A 26438-nucleotide genomic window follows, 5' to 3' on the forward strand; every position below is an offset into this window, starting at 1 on the left:
GAGAGACAACAAAATCATAAAGACGTCAAGCACTGAGAGACTAGGCATACTCCACAAACACAGTGGGAGAGGACGTGCATTACTTTGGGCTTGTGGCAAATCCAGCTCTGGAATATCCTGGGGCCAAGGCTCCATCCAGCTGCACGTCAGTTTACCCAGGGAGCTTTACACATTACAGATTTCTGGGACTTTATCCTTAAAGATGTAATAGATTTTGTGTGAGAGCCCACACACTGATTTTTTTTTGAGAAGCATCATAGGTAATTCTGATGTCCAGTTAGGATTGGGAGCTTGTCCTTGGCGGGTGGGGTGGGAGTGGCACATCTGCTCTTTGGTGCAGCATGAAGGTACCTAGTGGAAACCTTTGGCCGTATGGCACCATAGAGACTACTAACTAGTTCATGGCCTTTAATCAGCAGGCTGCTCCATGGTTGTCTGCACCCCAGTAGAAACTAACCAATGTCTGATCTACAAACTTGTGCCTATGCCAAGATCCTTGGAGGACCAAGATAACTTCCCAATTAAGGAGAATTTCAAGAGGGAAGGATCGTCCCAAAAGGCTGACTTAAAGGATTTTGGAGTAAAACGTTCTAAGATTTCTTAATTACTGACTATACATATCCCGCCTCCTTCCCTCCCTCTTAATGTGTAGAAAATGTATGGGAAAAAAGATCCAAGGCTTAAAACAAAATAAGAAAAGCTTTTGGGGGATGGGGGACAAAGGGGTCCTAATATGAGGTGACAGGACAAGATTTGACTTTGGGTGGTGGGCACACGGTGCAATATACAAATCTTGTAACATAGAAATCCACACATGAAACCTATATTGATCATGTTGACCAATGTCACCCCCTAATCAATTTAATAAATAAAACGGAAAAGCCTTTACCTGGAGAGGGGTATAATTACAATAGTATTATTGGAGGAAATGCCATAATGATATCATAATATCATCGGTATATGGAAGTGGTAGAATACAACATAAGGGGGCATTTCCCAACTGTAGGGCAGGGCTGTAGCACATCACGTCTGTCCTGATAGTTTTTGTATTGGAGGCTCTCCTTAAAGCTCTCTAAAGCTTCTGTGGGTTTGGGCTGATGGACCAGGAATGATTTGCAGTCAGTCATTTCACCAATCCTTTCAACCTGTTTCACCAGAATTTTGGGTGCTGTTTGCCAAATTGGTCTGTATCTTAAATTTATTTGATCCCAACTAATAGTCATTTTGCAGTTGAATTGTTTGCCTACCTTTTCCTTCACTTCTGTGCCTGTGACACAGCTGTGCAGAAAAGATATGAGACCAGCAGTTGGCCTGGGTTCAGGTCTCAAGTGTGCCAGGTACCTGTTTTGTGACTTCCGCAGTTAACTTCTCACTGAATTGTGACCATAAGAAGGGCAGGAACCTCTGTTTTTTTCCTAATTATTGTATTTTTTAGCAATCAACACAGCGCCTGGACTACTTGATGTGCTCAATAAAATTGGTTGATTGAATGAATAAACAAATCTCTAAAATTGGAATGTACTAGTAATTTAACTTAGAAAATAAAATAATGTGTAATGTGTAGAGTGTCTAGCACCTAAGTGCCCAGTAAGTGTTAGCAATTATTATGAACTTGAAGGCTGAACACTGTAACCATGAGGAGTAAAGGTGCCAGAAGTGGGGTATATGCTTAGTTCTGGCTTCGTCATTTATTAGCTGTGTGACTTTGAGTCATTTAGCCTATCTTAGCGTCAGTTTTCCCATCAAGGAGAGAAGGATGAAGATATCACCTACCTCACAGAGTTGCTGAGCATTAAAGGAGATATGAAACACAGTTCCTGGCACCTTGTACTTATTCAGGAGGAGTACATGACTGTCAGGTAGGTAACCCTTATTTGTCATCACTGTACATGACTGTCAGGTAGGTAACCCCTATTTGTCAACACACATTTAAACCTACAAAATTTGAGATTAGTTGTTAAAATTGTATTTCTCTTAAAAAGCCAATAAAGCACATTTAAAAGAGAACTATTCAGTTTCTGTGGAGTGAATGAGGAGAGAGTGGTTTGCGTTTCTGGTTATGTAAGGAAAAAAGCCTTGAAGAGGATAGTGTTCATTTTCAGTGTTCCAAAATAAAGAAATGATGCCTGACCAGGACTGGGCGCTTCAGATCAGAAGGGCAATTTTAGAAAATTGTGGTGAGTGGATGAGAGCACTAGTTTATTGAAGAAATCAATTTGCTATCTTAACCAATGGCACCAGTGTCATTCCTATAATCTCTGAAAATACATAGACACTTTGTGGTTCACCAATCCGATTGCATCTGCTTCCTTACACCTGGTAACTCACAACCCCTTTTCAAATAAGATAGCATCACAGGAGCTTTGTGGGTTTATACAGCCACAAGCTTATTAGTTAGATAAAAATCTCTCAGCGTTTAGAAGTTGAAAACTGTTGTCAAACCGTATTTCAGTTATAATGGCAATTTCCAAAGTAAATATGACACGGTAACTTTTACATCTTGTCATTCTGTTTCCTTAAGAGTGTGTGATTTGTGATCACCTATAGCAGGGCTTCCTGTCTTTGTTTTCAAATTCAGCTATACATAGAGCAGAGCAAGTGACCTACTGGAAACTTAGAATCTACAATTGAAATGCCCCCAATTTCCCCAAATGCTTCTTTGGTAAAATGGGGCAAAAAATCTATAGGGGAAAATTATGGTCTTATTTTTTAAAACTTATATACAGTTCACATATAACATTAATTTCAGGTGTATAACATGCTGGTTTTATATATATATATATATATGTGTATATATATATATATATATTAGCATATGTGTGTGTATATATATATATATATATATATATATATACACACACACATATACATATATATATATGATGTTCCCCCCAAATATATACACACACTTTGAATAATTTATAAAGGTGTTGTTTATTAAAATACATTTCATTTTCAAAATTGAGCTATCAGCTGTTAAATTGTGTATACATTTTTGGGGGACAACCAGTATTGGGAAAAGACCAGCTTAATCTAGTTAACATCCATCACCGTACATTATTACAGATTTTCGACTGTGATGAAATCATTTAAGATCTACTGTCTTAGTAAGTTTCAAATATACAATATAGTATTATAACTGTACTCACCAAGCTGCACATTACACCCCCAGGATTTATTTATTTATTTATTACTACCCCAAGTCAAGTCTTCATCCATTACCATTTACCTCCCCTATATCCTCCTCCACCTCTTCCCAGCCATCCCTTCCCCCAGCAGTCACCACACATGACACGTGTCAATGAAATTTCTCTCTCTTTTTTTTCTTTTTTGCTCAACCCTTCCATCTCTTCTACCCAGGTCCATGATTTATTTGTTTTACAGCTGGAAGTTTGTACTTTTTAACCCCCTTCACCCAATATGGAGATCATTTTATGAAACACAATTGGCTGGTGATTTATTATAAACCTTAAAATATTGGTGCTACATGGGAGAAAGATGTCTCAAAGAACAACAGGCTTTTATTTTGCTTGGCTAGGATCACTGCCAGAGTTGAGTGTTCAGTGGAGGTTAGGTCTTTTATTACACAGATTTTGAAAAATTACTAGACATACCACCCAAGCCAAAGTAAATTAGTGCTACTTTAAAAAAGATGATAACTTCTGATATGTTTATGGTAAAGGGCTCTTACTAAGTTAGCAACATTGTTGCTATTTTCACCACCATTCAGAAAGCAGGCATTTCTTCCCAGAGATTAATTATGTCATGGGAATTGCTACTTTAATGGGGGTAGAACACGGTGACCCAGGGTTTTACGCACTTGAGCAAAAACTGTCAGTTGCTTCATATCAAACTGTCATACTCCCATTTCTCTTCTCTAAGGTATAAATCTGTTGGCGTCTTTCATATTGTTCAGTGACAGCATCTCTAGAAACTTCAAAGTTAGTGTGTTCACAGCAGGAATCAGAGTGGCCACTTTTATGACTTAATGAAATGACAGTTTAGAGCATGCCAAACAAAGTGCAATGAATCCTGCAAAATAATGTTTCTTGTTGGCAGCTTGGACCACGAATTCAGTGTGAATCACCGGGTGGACCTGGTGTACTTAGACGTTTATTCTTATTCTTCCTTCTGTAAATGCACCATCATTTAGTAGAAGGTGCTGAAATCTAGGGCCAAGCATACACACATCCCTGGGAATTCATGTTCTCCGGAGAGCAAGACTAATTGATAGTTCATTGCAGGGAATATCCATTTGGTAATATCAATCTCCTTTCTCCAACAAAATGGGGTCTAACAGGAAACGAATTCCAAGTTACCCAAGTCCGTCTGGACTAGCCATGTGGTACAGAAAAAAGACCCGAGGGCACGTAGAAGTGACCTGAAGTCTTCTGGAAGGGTCTGTGTGGAGGCAGCTACTATGAAGAGCTCTTGTCTCTGCTGATCTCTTGCTGGTACCGGAACAGTGCTGTTTTTTCCCAAGCCTAAAATCCATCCTCAAGAAGAGGGAGAAATGCACCTGGGGGTGTGTGGGAGGAGTACACGAGAACAGAAAAATGGAATGGTCAGAGGTAACCCCATACAAATTATTTGGGAGATTTCCAACTGAATAAGTTCCAGCAAAAACAGTTGTGGGAAACATTGTCATTTGAAGCCGATCGATCCACTTGACTTGGTCTGTCGTTAAGTCGCCACTTACTTAGAAGTTCATTCTTTCGTGAGCATCTCTGCCGTTGAGGAGTGGTCCGATTAACGGTGCTGTCCTGCTTCCTTGCTGACTGACGTTCTTTTTGCTCCTTCAAATGTAAGCTTTTAGGAAGCTACAAAGTACAGTGACAGGCACTATCATATTCAATTGGACATGCTCTCCGCAGATTTGTTAAGGACTTACTCTTACACATTTGTAGCATATAGTTGTCATGGAAATGACCTCGGTGGTAAGAGGAACAGCCTTTAGGTTGGACCTCAGATTTTCCTTTTATTTCCATTTAATTTGATTTGACTGCAAAATGTCACTTCCACTGCATTGATTACGCTTCATCGCTGCCACCAGCCCTGTTAGCAAGGGGAAAGGGCAGGCCAGCTGCTGTTATTTTGCCCCCCTATCCTTTTCTGATATCAATACAGATAGGCTTTTGAGATGAGACACTCCTTCACTACATTGATGCAGATACAATTTCTCTTGCTCACTTCATGAAATATAATGAGACTAAAATTATGCTCAGAAATCTTTATTCACCCAAAAGCACACTCTATGTAACCTCAATTTTTATCTGTTTCAGCTTCATGCTCCTGTAAGGTATAATATATAATGTATAGAAACTAAAAATTACTATGCCTTCGCTTTCCTTAATTTTTTTTTTCAGATCAACTCAGCAGTTGGTTATCTTGAAAGAATTCTTCTTTTATAGTTCAATGAATTATAAAGAAATTACAAAATAAAATTATACAAGTATGAAGCATTAATTTTTGCTCATATGGATTGGAGGTGTCAGGGTAGGTTGGAAGCAAAATGATGCTGTAGTTGTTTTTTGTACTGCTTCTGACTGCTTCTTTCCTATCCCCTTACCCAAGTCTTAATGCCTTCAGTAACCCAGAACTGATCTCCTTTTAGGTAAAAAAATAAAAATGAGAAGTTAATTTAATGCTAATATTTGAAAAAGTAAACGTGTTAACTTCTTAGAAATATAGCATTTGTATTTAACTGGAGCAGAGGATATTATTTAACACAAGAAACTTACTGCTAATAGAACTGTAGTTATAAGTGTGGGAAGACAGTTTGATAGGAAGCCTTCTGGACACTTTTCAAATTATAGCACTAGATTCCAGCCTGGAAATGAATGCTTGGTTCTGCTGTGTTTAGGAGGTTGATTTGTTAAGCTTCTTAAAAACTACCATTATTTGGGGGGGGGGGGGGGGAAAGCACTCTGGTTTCTTGATGGAACATATACAGGAAATGGGTGAATTCATGGCTGGAAAACATACAAGTCCCTGATCACTGAAGATATACCAGCACTTTGGGGGCAAAGCACCTTGACTGGGGCATAATTTTATATTTTTATAAGAAAGGTAACCTTATTGACCAGCATTGGTCGTAGGGGAAAAAAGAAGCAGTAATTGCTATTTAGATATCGCTTTGTTGATTTGTAGGGTTATGGCTAGGTATGCTGTCCTTTAAGAACCAATACTAGTATTCTACCCAGGGCAGTAGAGCTTGTATGATTTCTATGGGAAGTCTACTAGTAAAGCGATGTGCATTGAGAGACTAGTGATGATTTCTATTTGGTCTCTGCTATAGTAATTGCACTTAACCAGACAAGTTTTACTGTGTTGGAATATTCTAGAATTCCAGTTAAGGCTACAGTGAAAGTGATAAGCGTGGCTCCATTTAGTTGTTATCTCTAAATGATTTAGTGTAGTGTTTGTCAAGCTGTAATGTGCGTATGAATCATCTGGATATCTTGTTAATAAAATGCAGGTTCTGATCCAAAATGCCTGGGGTGTGGCCAGAGATTCTGTGATACTAATAAGTTGCCAACTGAGGCTGCCTTGCTGATTCCCAGACAGCACCTTGTAGAGTAGGGACTTAGGCAGGCTCCCAATCTTGGCTGCACATTTGAATCCCTTGGGATGGTGAAAAACATCCATGCCTGGGTTCCATCCTACCCGCCATGGGTGATTAGTGTTTAATTGAGTAGAGTGTGGCTCAGTAACTGGAATTTTAGAAGTTCTCTAGGTGATTTTGATGTTCAGCCAAGGTGGAACACCACTGATTAGATAATGGACCTGTGAAGGTGGGGCGAAATACCCAGAGATGATCATGGTATATGTAATATTCTCAAAACCCTCTTCGTGGTTTTTATTTTTACTGTTAACCTGAAGTATTTAGAGAAGACGCTGAGCCAAATATATCAATAAAAACCAATTCATCATTCCATTTATTAATTGCAAATGTTAGCCCACAAGTGAATATTTAACAACATTGTCTTCAGCAATTTCTTCTCTTAAAAATAAGTTAGGACAGGCGCCAGATTTAGCAAATATAAATACAGACTCTGAGGCGCCACCCCAGATCTGCTGAATCAGAACCTGCATTTGAACAAGATCTTCAGGTGATTCATAGGCACGACACAAATATCGCATGCGACACACTTTAAAAAGTCGTTGTTTACCTGAATTCACATCGACTTGAGTGTCTTGTATTTTTTTTTTATCATAACCCTATTTTAGGAAGGAATTAACATGTATTTCATTATAGAATAAAACTGGAAAAAGTACTATTCAGAGTGTAGAGAACACGTTTATTATTTATTTATTTATTTATTTTATTCATTTATTATTGTTGATAGTATTACAGATGTCCCCCTTTCCCCCTCTTGGTCCCCCTCCACACAGCCCCTGCCCCACCCCAGGCCTTCAATCATCAGAGAGATGCAAATTAAAACTACACCGAAGTATCACCTCACACCTGCCAGAATGGCTGCCTACCATCAATAGAGATCATTTTTAATACCTTACCTCTCATTTCACCTTATCTTCCTGTGTCAGTAGTGCCACAGGAAGGTGGTCAGATTTTTAAGCCATAAAATAATAAAACTGGCTCATAGACCTCAAGATGTCATGCTGTGTATTGGAAACAAATAAAGACATATTGTTCTATGAATGCAAAAATAGGAGACAGCTGTATCACTTTTTTAAAAAAAAATATTTTATTGATTTTTTACAGAGAGGAAGAGAGAGGGATAGAGAGTTAGAAACATCGATGAGAGAGAAACATCGATCAGCTGCCTCCTGCACACCTCCTACTGGGGATGTGCCGGCAACCAAGGTACATGCCCTTGATCGGAATCGAACCTGGGACCTTTCAGTCCTCAGGCCATGCTCTATCCACTGAACCAAACCGGTCAGGGCTGTATCACTTTTAGGGCAATAATTAGCTTACATTAAAATATTTTACATTTTTATTAAGTTTATTTATTTAAAAATTGTCACAGATTTTACAATCCTCTTACTTATGGAATTTAGAAGTCACCTTGCTATAACTACAGTGTAACAATTGGTTGTGCTTATAAAACTACAAATACTAGAATCCCCCAGAAAGAGAATTATCCAAAGGCTTATCTGACTATGAAAACACAGTCCCACAAGATTAAAAGTGTTGTGTCTATATACCCAAATAACAAATGCTAATCTTTTATAAAAATTACTGAGATTAACTAAAATGCCAAAGTCAGGCATAGTTAAAAGTGACATATATTATTATAAACTTACATTTAACCTGACTCCTGTTGGCTTTCAGCTTCCTATGAATCACAGACATTGCAAAAACAGGTGATAAAAGTTTAGTCATAAAAATTATTTTCAGGGTAAGGTAAAAAAAATACACCATTGACATTATTACATTTTTCTTTTAACTGTCTCCCCTTTCAGAGTCTTTGTCACACATCTGGTACTCTATTAAGATAGAAGACATTTATATGCTGGTACTGCATGCAGTGATTTGCGCTTTAAAATGTAGTGTTGAGAACTCTATTTGGAATGTGTTGCTGTATATAAGATTGAGCTTTAATAGTGTTATATTTCCATCTATAAATAACTTTGCTTCCTATCTGACATTAAAACAATGTATGGCATTTGGCAAAAAGTAAACTGCCAAATGATTTCTTAAGTGCCTAGTTAAGGGATGGCATTGTAAATTTTTTATACTGGTAAAAACACAGTCAGTGTCTTAGCTTTACACATCCTTCAAATTAAATGATTTACTTTGCCACTGCAAAATCATAAATGCTAATCAACATTTGGACAAGTGTGGTATCAATTTTTATTTGTAGTGAGTCAAGTTCACAGGTATATTATGTAGTGAGGCTGTACTTAGTGAGAATCAGGAAGGTAAATGATAATTGGCACTTGCGAACATAGTAAATCAGAGTAGGAGAGAGAGTGTTTATGTGTTATCCTGGTGAGGCACTGGAGTGAATGGACACATCAGTGGCTTCATAAGCAACTCTCAGATGACCTAACTGGACCTTGCTTCTGTCATTCGTAAAATGAGAAAAGGAATATTTCTTCATTGAGTTGTGAAGATTAAGTAAGGTAACATGCAAAGCTTCTTGCATGGTTCCAATAGATATTCAGAACAAAGTTAGTTTTCACCTCAACTATCCTGAGGCCCTAAATCCCTCCAACCCATTGGGACCAGTCTCCTTCCTTGGTAGAGTTTTTAGAAATATAATATGGTGTGTGGGATGCTGAAAAGAGATACACTGTTGACTGTTACTTGGTCAGATTTAAGTTCAACTGTGATTTTGTTAGATGAAGTCCAGTTTAAGTCCATGAAGGAAATATATTTCTAATAAAGAAAAGAACAGCCACTTATAAGTCAAAAGATAGAGGATCGAGTCCTGGGACTAATTAGACATTCAGTTCAATGCATATTATTTCATTGTTCTTGGCTGAGGTTTCTTTACTTTTACAAAATGAGTCAAGTAGAACTGTGCTGTCTCTGTTGCCCTCTGGCTCCTCTCGCAGTAATGTGTGCTGGGCTGGGTTCACTGAGGTGCCCGAGTTGGAGATTTGGGAATGCTCTTGGGATCAACACTCATTAGGGAGTCAGGACCCTCAGGAGCAGGCAGAGGGAGGAGTTCGCTTGAGGTGCAGCTATAACTCAGGCCTCAGCTGATCCCACTGGGAGCTTGGTCGCTGCATGGCCCGTAAGAGTTATTTTGGCAATTGAGGCAAGGGTGCTGGGCCTCTAACTCCCCAAATCCTTTTTAGGGGCATAACTTTGAGCAAGACAGCCCACTCCTTCTCCAGGGGACAGGTGCTGGGGAGCAGTCACATGAAGTTATCAGTAACCAGGCCTCCTGGCAGCTGGAATGAGTGGCAGGTCCTTCTGAGGTGAGGGACACATCCTCAGCAGGAGACTAGTTTTTGTTGGAGTGCTGTCTTTTTCAGAGATGTTTGGGGGAAATGCTAAGCTTCAGAATCTCTGGGTGTACTTGGGAGTGTTCTTTTGAGCATAGTCTCCACTTAGCCCTTTTCTGAAGTGAAATTAATAAAAGTGTGGGCTTTGATGTGAAATCTTTGCTGAGCTTTGCAGAAGGACGGACTAGTTCTAAGATTTCCTTTTCACAGAAATCTCTCCAAAGGCACCATGGGAAACCCCTCTGGCTTTTGGAGTTTCATTTGTAGTTGTGACCAAAACAAAAAGTGCTCAAGTGCAGTACCGGACACTTAAAGAATGAGAGCAGCCATACAAGTCACCGAGAAAAGTCAGCCTATGTTGGAACTCTGTTCAGGTTCTTCTCTAGTTTTGAATAGGGGAATTTTTGTCTCAATACTGTTCACTCATCTTTAATTAGCTGATCATTTTTTAAGTAATGGAAGTCTGTTTTATGGATGGTGTGCTGTGGCTTAAGCTCTCTGGACTGGACCCTGCAGGGAAGGAATTTTTATGTTAGTTGCAAGAGAGGGCTGAATGATAAGAGCATCAAATAATGAATCTAACTTTATCTACTATCTGAAGAAGTTCAGTCTATTCAAATATCACTGTATTCTCTTAGTGGTCTTATTTGGTGGCATAAAGTGTGAACCTTTATGTCCCATTAGTTGGCCTGAAAATAGAATGTCAAAAAGCATATAATCATCTTCCTTATTAAAAAAAAAAAAGAGTTAGAGAAAGCGATTTCTATTTGTGTCAGATTTTAGATGTCTTGATATTATTTCCTGTCTAATTTTGCTGAAAGTGATAATAGAATTCCTGTCAAATTAGAGGCTGCAGACTTTTAACCTATGTCATGAAAAAACACCACACAATACATTACCTATTACTACCATAAACATATTTCAAATAAAAATTTAGTTTTAATACCATTACGTTGAAGGGTGCAATCCAAGCATGTAATTTCACTCATTATAAAGATTAAAAATTCAGAATGACAGTTTATTGGAGGGAAAAAATAATAAAAAACCACAAAGGTTTTTGAATTAAGTCTTTAGCTTCCAAAGATCAATGTAATTCTGTAACTGGAAAGTGATTCCCTTAAAGAATTGTTTACCTCTGTTACTTATAGACCTCAAAATTATTTTCTAGAATACCATACCCTGCCACATATGTGCATCTGTGAGGCAGGGACCGAAGTGAATAGTGTGGCGAGTGAGGGATAAAAATGAGATAAGGAAGAAGCAAGTGGAGAACTCACACTGTGTCCAACTTCATGGAAACATCTACAAGAAAGTGATATTTCTGATCTTTGATGAACCCATAGCTGAACCTGTTTCAGTAGTCAGCTGAGAATTACTTGCTTGAGTGGAATCGCAAAATGTGAGAATGCCTCTGGATCAATTTTTAGAATTTGTGAGCCCTCGGTTGAAGTGCGTGACAACTTTGACTCTATTATTGCATTTTCCAAATGCCAGTCGACAGAGCACACTGTTTCAGTAGTTCAAGTAGATGCATGACATGTCTAAGCAGGTGCACTTCTGTCTGATAGGGTATTTTCTCAGCCAAATTAACAAAAGAAGAGAATGATTGAAGAAACAAAGAATTCAACTCTAGAGAAGAGGTCCTCTTTGACATTGCTTTCAGCAGCATCATCAAATTGGGTCACATATAATTAGATTAATATGAGTACCCTATGGTTTGATTTAGAGAAATGTAATGTGGCAACTCCCGTTGCTCTTGTATATCTGTAGGACACAAGAAAATGGAAACACTTGGCCTTCAAAAATGAGAGTGCTGTCATGTCATGTGCAATCAGAGGGCTGTAGACACTGACAGAGTTTCAGCACCGGAAGCCGTTATATTAAAGCATGTTTTGGTATCACAAGCAAAAGTCACAGAACATTGGCTCATATTTTGCCATCTAAGCTTGCTACCGGTTGGTTTCCTTCAATTGGCTATCATGTTTATTTATCAGACATTGGCTCCGCTTCCTAGCTGTTGGATGTCGGAGTGATTGACTTGTATGACTATGCTCAGGATTACACTTATACGAGTATAGCATCAGACATCAATTTTTTTTAGAAAAATACTAACCATGTATATCTGAATATGCATACTGCAAAGGAATTACCAAACCTAGAAGCTGAGATGTTTCTCAGAGTCTGACTTTTCCTAAAGAGAGTGTTGGAATAGAGGCATCAGGAAAGCCTCTGGGTAGGCTCTGGTCTGTAAGGTATTATTAAGGACAATTTAAGGATGGAATAAAAGGAATTGCAAAATAAATAGTCCAGCACAGTGTTTGGTGTAGATATTTTACCCAATATGTGGATAGCTTTTAAACCAGCATCTTAATGCTACTCTGATTAGAATGCTTTCATGTTTAGAATATAACCACTTAGGCATGCATTTTTGTTCAACTTATTAAAAAATCAGGTTGGCTTTTTTTTTTCTTATTTGACATCATAGTGGCTTTTTTTAAAAAAAGAAAAACTCCAGCATTTAACTTTGCTTTTCTGAACTAACAAGCATTTTTGGTTATCTAATTACTTTAACCACCTATTTCCTGAGCAGTGCTTGTCCACTAGCAGTTTTAACCACAAATACAGATGCCCTCATTTCTACTCTTTTATAGGGCTTTTTGAATTAGGCCCATGTCTATCATCAAGGAGATGGTTAATGTAAATCTAGAATAAATATTTTAAAAATATAAGTAGTGGGTACTTTAAGTGTAAAGGAAAATAAATGTAACGTTCTTCTGAAACAAGTCTAGAAAGGATTTTAAGTTTTTAAGACTTTCTATTTAATTACTTTGCAGTGAAGCCAGCTGGTTTGGTAACTTTCATGACCTTATATTCCCTGAATGTTCTCATAAATCAAAGGAAGAATATGCTCAATTCTAACATTAGTCCTGGGGAAAATTCCATATTTGAAAACAAAAGAAAGAAAGGTAGAATCAAAGTTGCCTTGGGAATTTTGAGGTCCTTGCTAAGGTTAATTGGGAGGGCATAAATTCCTTTATCCTCAGGTTTTCCTTTTCCTTCCCCATCTCTCCCCTTCAGCTTTCCTGGCCTCTAACCCATTGATTTCTCTTGCAGTTTGAGCCTTCCCACTTCAGCATTGAGCCTGGAAATATAAAAATATTATAACAGGCAGGGGGATGGCCTTGATGATCTCAAAATTCCTTTTCGTGCTCTATTTTAAATTTCAATGATTTCATAGAAACTCAAGGGTGAAATGAACCTCTGGAGGTCACCAGAGCAGCTCCTTCCATGGAAGAATGCCTCCCGCCTTCTGGGAGTTGGCATTAACAGACACTCCTAAGGGACCTCTTCTTTCTTTGGACTTCTTCAGCATTGTGCATTAGCTCACTGACCAAGTGGGGGAAGGAAGTACACATTGGAGAATTTTTTAAGCTATAGATTTTACCTTTTTCTTAACGTAGATTTTAAATGTATAAATCATTGCCTTAGTGACATTTTAAGATCATGAAGAAAATATATTAGGCAGATAGAGCAGCTGGTACAATATCCCTAAGGGAGCAACAAACTTGAGGTTACCGAGGAATAGAGAAAAGGCTAATGTAGTTGGAGCATTGGCAAGGAGGAAAATGGTAAGAAGAGTTCAGAGAGATTGAAGTGTGTGTGTGTGTGTGTGTGTGTGTGTGTGTGTGTGTGTGTGTGTGAGAGAGAGAGAGAAAGAGAGAGAGAGAGAGAGAGAGAGAGAGAGAGAGAGAGAGAGAGAGAGAGAGATCTGGCTGCTCTGTTTAAGGAGAAAAAGTAGAAGCAGGGGCCAGTTAGGAAGTGACTGCAATAGTCTAGAAAGGACTATTTTGGAAGGGTGGTAGTGATGATGTAGAGAAGTGGACAATTGAAAATATGGGTTTTTAAGAATGTACTAATGAAATGGATGTAGGGGATAGATGGAACGAAATTAGGTATAGGTTGGTATAGGTGGTATTTGCTGATGAGGAAGACTCAGGGAGGGGCAGGGTTGGATGGAAAATCTGAGGTTTGCTTTGAAGACAGTAAGTTGAAAATGCCTATTAGACATTCAAGTGGAGAGGACAAATGAGCAATTGGATAGGTGAGTATTAAATGAAAGAGTGTTGGCTGGGCTGGACATAAAGGAATAGATTATATCTATTATTAGATCTATTATAACATTCCATTAATAGAGTCAAGAAAATCTATCACAGTTGAAGTGAATTTTAAAAAGGAAAAGGAAAAAATGAACCAATGAAGGAATTTGTTAATTTTGTTAAATTAAAAGTGAATTCAGTATATAAATTACTGAAGTAATAGTGTACTATAAATTTGGGGCACAATCAGTTTTCTCACCATTTATTAAGTGCTGGTAGAGAATCAGGAAGATATTAAATTTTAATATGTTATACCTAGAAAGTCTCCTGGAGTTCAAATATCTCTATCTCCTCTGCAATGTTCTGGACAATGTGTTTCCAGGCCTGAGTGCTCGGTATTGGAAGGGCACGTTGTTGCCTCTCAGGACAGGCAGTTCTAGGTTTATAAGTTCTCCCTTTTCTTGAATAGATATTTTACCACTCATAATTGTCCATGGGATACCACTTTAAGCTCTCAGTCTATTATGGCTACTCTTGTTTCCAGAGCATTTTTCCTGCATCCCTCTTAAGCCTGGCACCTGGCATTTCTGCATTTCCCACACTACTATGCCTGAGTAAAGGTGGATTTGGTTCCCAGTTTCTAGATGTCATACTTCTGTTGATGGGAACCAGTCAAAGGTTCAATGATGGTGGTGGTTGTTGCTGTTGTTGTTGTAGTAGTTTTTTTTCTTCTTCTTGTTCTTCTTGTTTTTCTTCTTCATAAACCTTTAATTTCACAATAGTTGTTGAAGTATAGTAGAGAGAGTTCCCATACTCTTTCCAGTTTCCTCTATTGTTAACATAATATATTACTGTAATATGTTCATCACTACTAATGAACCAACTTTGCTACATTGCTACTTAACTAAACTCTATACTCTATATGAATTTCCTTTATTTTTAGGAAAAATATCCTCTTTTTTTTTGTTCCAGGATCTCATCCAGGATACACATTACATTAAGTTGTCATGTCTCATTAGCTTCTTTTGGATTACAACAGTTTCTTAGTTTTTTATTGTTTTCTATGACCTTGACACTCAGGTATTTGGTAGAATACGCCTCATTTTGTGTTTGTCTGAAGTTTTACTCATGATTGGACTTGGGTAATGGGTCCAGAGTGGGAAGATCATGAAGGTGAAGTGCCATTTCCATCACATAATGTCGACTTATCACTGATGACACAAGCCGTGATCACCTGGATGAGGTTTCCCATTATAAATACACTTTATTCTCCTTTTCCATACTATACTCTTCAGAAGAGAAGCTCATACTCAAAAGGCAAGGAATTAAACATTAATCATTTACCTAAATTATTTGGAACTCTATATGGGAGATTTCTCTCTTCTTCATTTATCTATTCAGTCATTTATTGATATTAGTGTGGACTCATGGATATTTCTTTGAATCTTTGGATTGTAATCCAATAGTATAGTACTTGTTTGTTACTCAAATTGCTCCAGCTTTGGGCATTAGGAGCTCTTTCAGCTTGGTTCTTATGTTCCTTTGACATAGCCCCCATCATTTTGTTTTTCCCTGTACCTTTAAGACTTGTGCTACTACTAACTCATGAATCTCCCATCTTATACTGTGTTGTGGGGGGATTGTGGCCATAAAATCAGATCTTATGATTACCCTTATTAAATTTTTATTTTCCTAGAGTCATCCATTATCATCATCTCTTTTTTTTAAAAAATATATTTTATTGATTTTTTACAGAGTGGAAGAGAGAGGGATAGAGAGTTAGAAACATCGATGAGAGAGAGACTTCGATCAGTTGCCTCCTGCACGCCCCCTACTGGGGATGTGCCCGCAACCCAGGTACATGCTCTTGACCGGAATCGAACCTGGGACCCTTCAGTCCGCAGGCCGATGCTCTATCCACTGAGCCAAACCGGTCAGGGCCATTATCATCATCTCTTGATGACCATAGTAATAGCCTCTTACCTGGTCTCTGAACTCCATTCTGACCACTCCCATCTGCACTCTATTTGGTTCTTTGAATAGCAGCCAACGTGATCTTTCTGAACAAAGCTGATACTATGCAGATTTGACCACCATGCAGCCTACATGAGCTACATAGCATTTTTTAGTCACTTTAAAATTACTAATTGATAATTCCTCGCTTAATTCAATGGTTCATTATTGTTTAAACTAATTTAAAGGTAAGCACTTTATCACAGTATGAATACTTGTGAGTTGCTTCCAGCTATAATGAGAATTTCATTAGAAACTAATATTAGGCCATAGAGGTACCCAATAGAATCAGTTATACTACCTTTTAATCTCAGTTCTTTCAAGTGGTATGGAATGGATCATCTAGTATTTATTCTTGCTGTGGTGTTGTCTTTGGTCAGCTGCTTTTGGAAATACACTCTGAGCCTCTGAGATTTGCATCTGTGAGGTTTATTGTTGTGTACTCTTCGGAACAATATGTATGAGGGGCAAGGGAGGCAGGATGGGCAGATGGAGAGACTAAATTGAGATGCATTTGCAATGGAGGGCTCAACCAATGCTATGAGAAGTTTTAGAGCTGTGATGGCCCTTCAGACCTGTCCTGAATTGAGATAAGGGGCTTTCCTTTGTACTGCCTCATTTAGCAGTCTCTAGACATTTGCTGCCCCTGGGGAGCAGTGTAGCCTTCGGCTAAGCAGCCCACTTCAGCCAGGCAGTACCTAAAGAGGGGCTCAGATGTGGACTGTTAGCATTTAAGTAGTTGTCCTCCCTTATCTGCAGGGGATACATTTTAAGATCCCCAGAGGATGTCTGAAACTGTGGATAGTTTCCTATACATGTATATGTACAATAAAGTTTACTTTATAAATTAGGCGCAATAACTAATATGAATAAAACAATTCTAACAACATCCTATCTAATAAAAGAGTAATATGCAAATTGACCGTACATCCGCTACACACAAGCCACGCCCACCAGCCAATCAGGAGCAAGTATGCAAATTAACCCAACCAAGATGATTGCGGCCACAGACCAAGCAGGAGGCTTGGGTTTCCCCAGTAAGGGAGGAAGCCAAGCTTTCCGCTTGCCCTGGCAGGCCCAGGCCTCTGCTCAAGGCTACAAAGTTTCAATTATAGAAGATAAATAAATCCCCCAAAAATGGCTGCAGCCACAGAGCGAGCAGGAGGCTTGGCTCCGCTCAAGGCTACAAAGTTTCAATTATAGAAGATAAATAAATCCCAGATACCAGGGCCTCCGCTTGGGTCGCCAGGGCGGTGTGGCCAGCCTGCAAAAACCACCACAGACCCCTCACCCAGGCCACCCCACGCCCCAAGGGACCCCCACCCTGATCCTGGACACCCTTCAGGGCAAACCAGCCAGCCCCCACCCGTGCACCAGGCCTCTATCCTATTTTATCCTGTCTTATAAAAGAATAATATACAAATTGACTGTCACTCCAACACACAAGATGGCAGCCCCCATGTGGACACAAGATGGCTGCCACAAGATGGCCAGCAGGGGAGGGCTGTTGGGATGGACCAGGTCTGCAAGGGAGGGCAGTTGGGGGCGATCAAGCCTGCAGGGGAGGCCAGTTAGGGCTGACCAGGCCAGCAGAGGAGGGAAGTTGGGGGCAAACAGGCTGGCAGGGGAGTGGTTAGGGGGTGATCAGGCTGGCAGGCAGAAGCGTTTAGGGGCAATCAGGAAGGCAGGCAGGCGAGCAGTTGGGAGCCAGCAGTCCTACTTGGTAGGATCGGGCCTAAACGGGCAGTTGGACATCCCTCGAGGGGACCCAGATTGGAGAGGGTGCAGGCTGGGCTGAGAGACACACCCCCCTGTGCACGAATTTTGTGCTCTGGGCCTCTAGTGATATAATAAAAGTTATGTGAATATAACTCTCTCTCTCTGAAGATATCTTATTGTACTGTACTCACCCTTCTGGTAATAATGTGAGGTGATACAATGCTTACATGATGAGATGAAGTGAGGTGAATGATGAAGGCAGGTGATAGAGCCTTAGGCTACTATTGACATTCTGATGATACTTCAGAAGGAGAATCTTGAGCCATGAAGATGTCATGTCTTGTACAAATTTCATGCATTTTCCATCTTAACTAAGTACTTATCATGCACTGTGGCCATAACTTTTGCAGTTTTAAGTGCGACAACAAAACTAGCATGAATTTTGCTTTTCTTCATCGCAATTTCATGGATAGAAGACTCGTTCTTACCATAGGTCTTAGGAGCCTCAGCATATGTTTTTCAAATTTCCTTATTAAGTTGCTAACTTTCACTTTTTCACTAACAGGAAGCACTTTACAGCTCCTCTTTGGCATATTTGAATTGCCAGCATCACTATTCTTGTGTTTTGGGGCCATTGTTAAGTAAATAAGGGTTACTTGCACACAAGCATTGGGATATGTCTATCTGACAACAGATGACTACTGAGTGAATAAAAGCGGGGAGTGTATACCACTTGGGCACACTGGACAAAGGGATGATTCATGTCCTAAGTGGGATGGAGTGGGTCGCTCAAGATTTCATCACACTACTCCAAATGGTGCACAATTAAAAACTTATGAATTGTTTATTTCTGGAATTTTCCATTTAATATTTTTGGACATGGTTGATGGGGGGGTAACTGAAATCATGGAAATCGAAACCACAGATAATAAGAGAGGACTATTGTACTGCTGGTAGCTGGGGCAGTGAATTTTTCCATATTGAAGGAAGATTTTTCAGTTGTGGGGATAGTACACAACAGCACCTCCTATAGGAGAAATCAAATAGATTTCATGTCTCCTAACTTCCTACTTCTGTGCCATTTGCATTCACCCTTGGATTATTACACTCCTGTTATTTTTTTTTTATTGCATTGATTGCGGTGACATTGGTTAATACAATTCTATAGGTTTTAGGTATACATTTCTACAATACATCATCTGTATATTGTATTGTGTGTTTACCACGCCAAGTCAAGTCTACTTCCATCACCACTTATTCCCCTTTAAGTTTTTCTACCTTCTCTTAACCCCCTCCCTATGGCAATCACCATACTGTTATCTATATTCATGAGTCTTTGTTTTTTATTTCTTTGCTTAATTCCCTCACTCTTCTTACCTAGCCCCCTACTCTCCTTTTCTTGACCAAGGTTCTGTATCTACCCTGGGTGTCTCCTTCTTCAGTTTCCTCATCTGTAGAGTGTGGATAATAATACGTATACATACACACATACACACACACAAATACAGTGGCCTAGCACGTAGCTGAGTGCTTAATAGATGTTAGTTTTTTCTATGCAGATTTTGAAAAGTGTCTTTAATTAATGGTTAAAACTCTGGCAATCAGGTTTCACCTGTCGCCATTCCTTCTTTTGAAAGTTCCCTCTTCTTAGATCCTGTAGATATTTCAAGAAGGATGTAGCATTGAAATATAAAATGTGTGGCTCAGTTGGTTGGAGTGTTGTCCTGCACACCAAAAGGTTGGGGGTTCAATTCTTGGTCAGGGCACAATTCTAGGTCCCCAGTCGGGGGGTGTACTGGAGGCAACCCACTGATGTTTCTCACATCGATGTTTCTCTCTTTCTTTCTCCCTTCCCCTCTCTCTAAAAAATCAATAAAATTAATAAAAATATATCCTCAGGTGAGGATTTAAAAAAATCAGCAATCCCCTATCCAGAACTAGCTCTACCCTTCCCACCTCCCAACATTAGTCTCTTTATTAAACCCTAGTTTACAAACTGCAGGTTTCTGGAAGCTTCTTAAATTCCCTAATATTAGCATTTAATAAGTAATAATCTAAGGATTTACTGACCCAGTCTTTTACTCATAGTTGACAAGAAAGCAGTGCATTTTTTTGCAGCCATTACATCGTTCTACATTAGAAGGTGTGTTGAAAAAGCTGCTTTTCCTCGTTCTTTTAAAACATGTTTCCTGCAAAAATGTTTTAGTCTCAACCTGTTACACTAATAATGTCCAATAACATCTGCCATGAGTCAATACTGATTATTGTGTGCAGGTTGGTCTGCTGGTAGATATTATCCTTCCTCCAGCCAACCAGTCTCAGGGCTTCTTTATCAAATATGTCTATAACTGTGACAACTCATTCTTGTTCTAGCATCTTACAGGTGCTGAACAAAACAAACAGGCATTTGACAGATGTCAACAATGCCCCTTTTTGTAGGAATCTAGTTTATGTGAAGAAGTAAATTGTCTCTTTAAGCTATGACAGAAGCAAATTGGTTTGGTATGCTGAACGGTTTACATTATTGGCAGGTACTACAAATTCAATCAGTGATTTTCGATAGGGTGTGATGGAAATCGCTGAATTCATGTAGCATCTTAGGTGTTCAGTGGAAGAAAGTGAAGTCATGGTAACCATGTTAAATACTCTCATTCCAATCTTCCTGGGCCTATCTTATCATTTTAGGGTTTGAAGCCTAAAAGATGCTTAAAAATATTCCTTAAACTTAATGTTTTGAAAACTTACACATTATAACTACTTCTGGAAAGAAATGGTTAGTCAGCGTATGATATCTTGGAGCATGTCATTTTGTAGAATACCCCTGTGGTTTCCCATCTCCCTCAGAATAAAAACTAATGCCTTTACAATGCCTGTAATACCCTGAACTTTTTGGTTTCCTGGTGACTTTTTTAATTCATTATGAACTGTCTCTCGTTTTGCTCACTTCCTACTGGCCACACTGGTTTCTTTCATATCTGCCTAACCTCCTGGGACAGCTCCCCCCAGGACCTTTGAATTTGCTCTCTCCTCACGTACTCCTCAGTTAAGTGAATGACTGCGTTCTTACCTTCTTCGAGTCTGAGCAAATATGACCAGACTTTTCGTTAATATCTCCTCTCACAACTTTCCAAGTCTGGAACAGCAGATCACCCCACTCCTTGACCCCACCCTTTGTCTTTGCTTTAGTTTTCACCTTCTAATATACCATGTGTTTATTATTGTTTATTGTCTTCTCTGCTCACTGGAATATAATGTTCATGGGTGCAGGGGGTTTTATGTTCTGTTCACTCATGGATCATTATGCCTGAAATAATTACTAAAACTAAATAATTTTTTTATTAAATGACTGCAAGAAGTGCAAATAAAAGGACATACTCTATTTTGAAATGGACCAAATGAGAGACATTAAATATAGGCTAAAATATGATTGAGATAGGACTGTATTCTATCAACATAAAAATGTCTCTTTTATAAATCTTAGCACTCAATTTGTTTTTCAGAGGTACCTTTAGAAAACTTATCTATAAAGTATTTACCTTTCTCTGTTAGCTGCTTCTCTTTTCTTGCTTTGGCTGTTGTGGTATATAGTCCAATTTTTCACACCTTGTTTAGACTTATGTCTTTATTGTAACTCTACTGTTTTAAGTTTCCTACCTCCTTAAATCCACAAAGCACTTCAAGAAAGGATTTCCATGTATTATATTTTGTTCAGAAAGCCTTATCTCAGGCAGACATATTTGCCCATTTTCTTTTTTATTAAAAAAAAGTTTTCTAATCATTATACATGCAGAGTACTGTTCCAACAGACTGGGTTAGTATCTCTCCATGAAACCACAGACAACAAAACAGTTTCCTAAAAAAAAAAAAAAAAAAAGTTAACAATGCATAAAATGCTGATACAGTGCTTTAGAACACTTAATTATTTCTTTTCCCCCCATTGTTTATCATTGTTTTGTCAACTTTCCATATCACTACCCACAATGCTTTGGGTTTGGTTTTCTTTGAACATTCCTTTCCTCTGAACTTACCATGAACTTGGGCCTGTAGCATGCCGCCGCAGAATGCTACAGTCACTTTATAAAAGGGGGTGGGGGGAGCAACACTTTTGTTGTAAAAGGTGCTAAAAGCAAGCTCGGAAAATATAAAATAGTAGACACACTTGTCCACTTGCTGTTTTAGGCTGAAATATGATGCTTGCTTTCAAAGAAGGTTGGTGTACTAGTTTGCACATACTTCAAGAGAATCAGAAATGAAGTTTGTGTAGGGAGGAGGCAGAGAGAAAAGAATTATGTTCATAAGATTAGGTGGACTGTAGGAGGAGAAGGATTGCATAAATACCAAATATGACATAAGAGAGGATGGAGCCCCTTATCGCACAAGCAGTGGAGGATGATGTACAGTCTTTATTTGTTTTATACAGAAAGACAGGAGGAGGATTTTTTAATTTTATCTTGCATTTTTGATTATGTTGGAAAATTATTGTTCTTCCTATGAAAGTGGCACAGGAGGGGCTCTGGATTGGGAATTAAATCCTGGGTTCTCATCCCATCCCTACCAGTGGATAAAAGTGAATGGGAATGTCCTACATTAAGAATTCTTGCCTGACTTGCAACCTCAGGTGATTATTTGGTAAATGGAGGATCCATCAACTCCTTGGATCACTCAAGTTATAGCAAAGTCATGATTTTCAATAATGTCCCCTATTGAATAGGCTGTTACATTGGACTTACTTGTTGCATCAGAGCTGCAGAAGGACTCCAAAGGACCAAGAATAATATGGGTCAAACCATCTATTTAGGATTTGCTAGGAGACTGAGAAATCTCACTTTTTGTTTGTTATACCATTTGCCTCTCACTCACCTGGAAAGGGTGTGTTAGGGGAGAAGGAAGAAGACTCTAATAAGGTTGATGAAGAGTATGCTAATAAGAATTCCTGTGGAGAGAATTAAGAATGCTGAGGTGTTTCTCTCCCTCTGCCCTCAGCCTTTCTCTGATCCCCCCAAACAGTGCATATGAACAGGAAGTCAGGGAATCACGCAGGGAGCTTGTTGTGTATATCAGTGGCAGAATATGAGTGTCCCAGCCAAGGAAGACCTTTTCTATCTCTTAATTTTTCCCCCTTCTCCTCATCCTCTGTTCAGACCACAGTCAAAATTTGACAAAGATTTTTACCAACTAAAATTTCAAACTGTCCTCAATTAAGATGTTCACTTATTTAGTAAATATTTATTGAGCTGGTAGTATGTGCAAAGCACCATACCAGCACATGTATTTCATGACCTCAAGGAATATGTCTAGTAATGAGTTTTCCCTTAATGTAGTCCTTAATGCAATTTTAGTGTTCTCAAAAAAAAAATTGACATTTGCATAGATAATTTCCAGATCTGTGAGTATAGTTCACAATATGAATATTACACTTCCACTTACGTGAATAAGGCAACTGAGCTGAAAAGACTGGGCAGGGATAAGTATGCTGAGGACAGTCTCTTTCAATAGATGGAGAAGTAGAGCAACAGACCAGATAATTCTGTATTATTCGTGTGATCATTTAATGCTGAGTTGTTTATTTTAGCTCTGGATGTTATGATGTAAAAGAGTTTCTTTTGCTCATTTGATTCTTTAGTAAATATGTATTGAACAGGTACTGTGGGTAAGGTATTGTGGAAGATATAGGTCTTTCCTGCCCTCAAGAAAGGTATAATCTAGTGGAGTCAAGAGATTGCATTAGTGCAGATTACTGCAATATTCGGAAGCATATGATTAGTGAAATGTGAATGGTATTAGGAATCTTTTATTGCAAATGAGAAAGAACCAATTTGAAATAACTTAGCCAAAGAAGAGATTTATTGGCTCTAATCACTAGAGAGTGCAGGGAATGATACTTACTTCTGGCACAACTAATACCATCAGAACAGGGAGCACTTCCTGCTTGCCATTACTCTGCTCGGCTCATCTCTGTATTAGCTTCATGCACATGTAGCTTTCTTCTTACAGAAGCAGCTTTAGGCTATGCCACTCTTTTAACTAGTACAACCAGACAAAAGAATGCATATGTTTTGTTTTTCTTTTTTTTTTGTTCTGATAGGCCCACTTTGGAGTCTCTGCCCTTTCTGAATCACTCACTGTGCCCAGGAAGATAGTGCTTCCACTGAGCTGCCCTTGGTTAAATACCTCCCTGGATTAAACACCTCCCTCTTCGGGAGTAGAGGTGGCAGGTTCCAGACAAATTACTTGGAATGTATTCTCCAAAAGGAAAGGGTGTTCTTTCACCAGGAGAGAGCATGAGGGAAAGAACATAAGCAACAACCATATCTCTGTTAGCCGGTTGAGGGACAGTGTAGCGAAGGGAGAGGCCTTTCTGATGGCTGCAGAAGATGCACTGGAAGTAGTGGCAGTAATAGCTGAGCTTCCGAGATTTCAATAGAGAGTTTGGCTTCCCCCTTAGGCAGGAGGAGGCAATCCATGACATTTACAGAGCTAAAAAAAAATAACTCGCCGAAACCGGTTTGGCTCAGTGGATAGAGCGTCAGCCTGCGGACTCAAGGGTTCCAGGTTCGATTCCGGTCAAGGGCGTGTACTGTGGTTGCGGGCACATCCCCAGTGGGGGGTGTGCAGGAGGCAGCTGATCGATGTTTCTCTCTCATCGATGTTTCTAGCTCTCTATCTCTCTCCCTTCCTCTCTGTAAAATATCAATAAAATATATTAAAAAAAAAAAAATAACTCAAACAATGCCCTATGACTCTCTCTCTCTCAGTCCTAGCATCTATCGAAGGTAATCCACTCTCTATAATATTTTTCTGTTTCTCCCTTCCCCTTTCCTCCCCACTGTGATCACCGTTCCACTCATACTATGTCATTTCTATAGCCCTAGAAAAGGTCACTGATGACTTCCTGGTCTGAAAATCCGATAACCTTTTTGCAACCCTCTTTGACTTGATATCTCTGCATGTTTGACACTATGATTCACATCTTCTAGAAAATCTCCCTTCTCTCTCCTTCTGAGACACGGCTCTCTCCTGGCACTTTCTGCCCACCTTTCTTTCTGAGTCACTGCTGCTGGCTTATTTATTTCTGATCTCTCCTTAGTGTCTCCTTTCCCCAGAGCTCAAGCCTGGTTCTCTTCCCATTGTACATGTTCTTTTCTGTTCAATCCCATTTATTCTCATGTCATCTATGATCAACTCTATGCTCATATGTTCCAGTAGCCGTTCCAGAGTTCTAATCCCTTACTGTGTATCCCAAACTCGATAACCCATAAAGATCACAAATTGACTACTTCCCTTATGATATTTTTGTATCTGTTCTGTTCTTACTATTCTTACTGCTGGATCTCTAAAATTTAATTTGTAATTTATATCTTTCCAACAATCAAGAAAGATTTAATGTTGCCCCAACCCCTATTTAGGCCTCAATCCTATATTCTAACTGGCATCCCAAAATAATCCCATATTATTAGTGATATTAGAGATGATAGATGGTGCCCTTGTCCATATCAAATAGTTAAGAAGTTAGTGAGTTTTAGGTAGAAAAGAACACAAATTTGTAATGAAATAAGTAAATTTGGGAGCAAGTATGTATAGAGGCCTGGCAAACAGCCTGTTCTATGTAATTCACAGAGAAGGCCTATACAGAGGTCACTGTGGGTGAGGAAAATGATGAGGAGCATGGCTCTATTTTCAAGCCTGTAGCTGCAAATTGGACTTCAGTTCCCAGTGCTATGAATTTTCTCCCTCAGTTTGCTCTGCATGATTATCCTTACATTCCAAACATCAAACAATTCAATATCGGTTATCACGTGGCTACCTTTAAGTAAATGTCTCTCCATAGCACTTTCTAGTGACCAAATTAAGGCAAACATAGTTCCTTTTTAGTTAAGTGAGTGCTTTTACCAAGTTAACTTCCACTGGTTGGCTGCTTTAAGGAGCATGTTTCAAAGGTCCAGGTAATATTTTCTTCAGTCCAACTGAGAAGAATTATAATTTTTCGAATTCATTTTTGTAGAAACATCACATTTCACTGTGGTCAACTTCTTTGGATAGATAATAAGCCACATTTCAAACCAAAGGTATATTTTGGTGCTAAAAGACGTTTATAATATTTCACCCATGTGAAGATAGTTAGAAATGAATGAATGTTGAATATTAAGCATTACAGATTTGTCCAAGATATTAAAAATATTTAGTGTTAGTGTTGTTTTATCATCTATGTTGCTTAAGACAAAGGCTTAAGCATCATTTTAACCATCTGAGAATAATCACTTTGATTTATAGACCTCCTGTACTTATATAGTAAGTCATAAAATCATATCAGAGCATCAAGTTCTGATATTTTACCACCTAACATTCTGTTTGTACATAGACTGGTTTTTATTTTATTTTAATTTTTGAAGCGTGAATATAGTCCTTATCTTAAGAAAATTAAAAATGAAATATTTATTACAAAATACCTGGTTATTTTAGGAGATTTAGGAAACACTGTTGAGCAAAAGAGAAGCAAATGAAGTTGTATTCACAAATAACCACTGTTTAATGCATATGGACTGTCCAAGCTTATATTTTAGAACATAACTCTTTTTTTTAATTATAATCAGACTAGACATTTTTTCTGTGTGTATGTGTATTTTTTCCCTTTAATATATATCATGCATATCCTGGATTTTGCTCAAGTGTAACTTTGTTCCATCA

This window comes from Plecotus auritus (genome assembly GCF_963455305.1).
Source record: "Plecotus auritus genome assembly, chromosome: 3".
Classification (NCBI taxonomy): Eukaryota; Metazoa; Chordata; class Mammalia; order Chiroptera; family Vespertilionidae; genus Plecotus; species Plecotus auritus.